General features: G+C 37.2%; 2 non-coding genes across 2 annotated transcripts; both read left to right on the top strand.

Moving 5' to 3' along the window:
- The first annotated feature begins 752 nt into the window (after positions 1-752).
- trnat-ugu lies at positions 753-826 on the top strand. The gene has a single exon. It is a non-coding gene; the product is annotated as a tRNA-Thr (tRNA).
- A 715-nt stretch (positions 827-1,541) lies between these two features.
- trnat-agu lies at positions 1,542-1,615 on the top strand. Its single transcript has one exon. It is a non-coding gene; the product is annotated as a tRNA-Thr (tRNA).
- Positions 1,616-2,687: the final 1,072 nt, after the last annotated feature.

The following is a 2,687-nucleotide window of genomic DNA, read 5'->3' as shown; positions in this document are numbered from 1 at the left end:
CTGTATCCATTTTTATGTAAGTGCCTTGTCTGTTTCAACACCGAGTCAGCCGTGGCAGAATCTTATTAACCCTGAGCATCCTCCTGGCTCAGATGATGCAAAAACATTACCAGCAAATGATTTTGGCTTTGCAGTTTCTTTAAAGATGAATACCTTATGAAATTCTTTGAAAATCGATTCAAATAACTGCTGAGTATGGCTGGTAGCAATTAATTTTTTGTCTCATGTTGCTGAGCTAATATTTCATAAGTAAAGAACTAAAGACATCTAACTTTGTGACGCTTTCGCTCGGCATAGACCTGAGCTGTGGCTGGATCTTTACAGTACACTTCTTAAAAAAAAAAAAATGCAAAATGGTCACTATATAAGACAGTTATGTCAGGATGTATAAGCATCTGTCTGTTAAGTGGAATAGGTCATATTTAAAAATTAATCTGTGCCTCGTAGCAGAAAATCTGAATTTGACCTCTAGCGTTGTTACTATTTCATGCTTTAGAGTACAAGACATTTCCATATGTCTTGTGTGAATTTCTTGTGGAGTCAGCATTTCCTTACAAGGCTTAGGCACTGTGGCTTAGTTCGTCAAAGTGCCTGTCTAGTAAACAGGAGATCCTGGGTTCAAATCCCAGCAGTGCTTGACCTGTTTTGATGTAAATCTAGCTGACAAGTTTAGTAAGCGTTGAATTTGTTCGCATGTTTTTTTGTTACACAATTTTTTGGTTTCGAAAAAAATGTATTTTCTGTATGCAAATGGCGCTGTTGCTTAGTTGGTCAAAGTACCTGTCTTGTAAACAGGAGATCCTGGGTTCAAATCCCAGCAGTCCCTTTTAACTAAGCATCCAGAATTTGCTGGTCATGATGTTTAGTCTTCTTGTAAAACATCTTTAAGAACCTCATGGAGAAATATCATCTACCCTTCATATTTCGGAGTTGGTCCTTTTCAGCCATCTGCAGCTCAATGATAGGAACCAGTTTGTTCATATGGCGGAACACTCAAACTTATAAACAATCATTTCCTTGTCCTGCATTTTCCCAAAAGGCGACAAAGTAGCAAAATGTCACATGCAAAGTGCACTGTACTTTGAGACCTCAAACACTTGAATTGTAGCTTATATCTCATCTGCTAAGCTGTGCTTAATCTCCGAATCATGCCTTTAAAGCAGCTGCTATTGGTACTTACCTTGAACTTTTCTCTCTTTTCCAGTGAAGTCCTGGACCAGTGCTTCTGTATCCATTTTTATGTAAGTGCCTTGTCTGTTTCAACACTTAGTCGGTCGTGGCAGAATCTTATTACCCTCAGCATCCTTCTGGCTCAGATGATGCAAAAACATTACCAGCAAATGATTTTGGCTTTGCAGTTTCTTTAAAGATGAATACCTTATGAAATTCTTTGAAAATTGATTCAAATAACTGCTGCGTATGGCTGGTAGCAATACATTTTTTGTCTCATACAAGACATTTCCATATGTCATAGAGTACAAGACGTTTACATATGTCTTGTGTGAAGTTCTTGAGGAGTCAGTATTTTCTTACAAAGTTTAGGCGCTGTGGCTTAGTTGGTCAAAGTTCCTGTCTAGTAAACAGGAGATCCTGGGTTCAAATCCCAGCAGTGCCTGACCTCTTTTTATGTAAATCTACCTTACAAGTTTAGTAAGCATTGAATTTGTTCGCATGTTTTTTGTTACACATTTTGGTTTAGAAAAAAATTCATTTTCTGTATGCAAATGGCGCTGTTGCTTAGTTGGTCAAAGTGCCTGTCTTGTAAACAGGAGATCCTGGCTTTGCAGTTTCTTTAAAGATGAATACCTTATGAAATTCTTTAAGAAGAAACAACTTAAACCCCCACCGAAAAGAGTTAGAGCTTTTGTGTCTGGATTAGCCATGGGGTCGGACCCAAAAGGCATGGATGGAAATAATTCGGTGTGAAAACTTATCCTGATGTCTAACGTTAGTTTTTATAAATGTGCACATGGAGTTTAACAAGGATCCTAAATTAGGCTGAAAAGCACTGGTGCAGAAGTCTTAAGACCGGACTGGTGAAGAGATTATGATTTTTTTGTTTTTGTTGAAATTGGGAAAATTCCTCTATGAAGATCGATCAAAAAAAAATTGTTACTGATGGATTAAGCAAACTTTATGTGGCCAATTTCTGTCTGTCTGTCCTAAATGTTGAACGCATGTGAGGTAGAATGTGTATGGTGCGTTTTGAAATGATCTAGAAAAGTTTTTGATGTGACATTAATATGATTTGCATTTTTACAGAATTTAGAAGGAGCTCTGGGGACATAACAGAAGTGTAATCCTATCTAACATGTTGCTCAGAGGCTCCACCTATGAGAGGCTCTGACAGGACTGCAGCAGGTTGCTGTTGTAAGGTGTGAGATAATTTTTGGGTATGGAGTGCAGCTGAGAGACGCTAGATTAATAGATTATAGATTTAAAAAAAACTAAAATCCCAGATGGGGACATTACATTATTTTAAGTTAGATGTATTTTTTTTCTAGCTGAGCAGGTTAGCCGGATCAAACTTTTAGAAGCAAGACTCAAGAGTTAAAATTAATTCTGATGTGACCTGACCCTGGGTTTTTCAGCCTCCTGTTTTTCATTACTAACACTTATCTTTTACTAACTTTACTAATGAAATAATTACAAAGCTCTACAAAATAATTACAAATAATTACAAAGGG

The sequence above is a fragment of the Cyprinodon tularosa genome, unplaced genomic scaffold (assembly GCF_016077235.1).
Source record: "Cyprinodon tularosa strain WSP-4 unplaced genomic scaffold, ASM1607723v1 ctg589, whole genome shotgun sequence".
NCBI classification, from domain to species: domain Eukaryota; kingdom Metazoa; phylum Chordata; class Actinopteri; order Cyprinodontiformes; family Cyprinodontidae; genus Cyprinodon; species Cyprinodon tularosa.
This window is presented reverse-complemented; position numbering and strand designations above follow the sequence as displayed.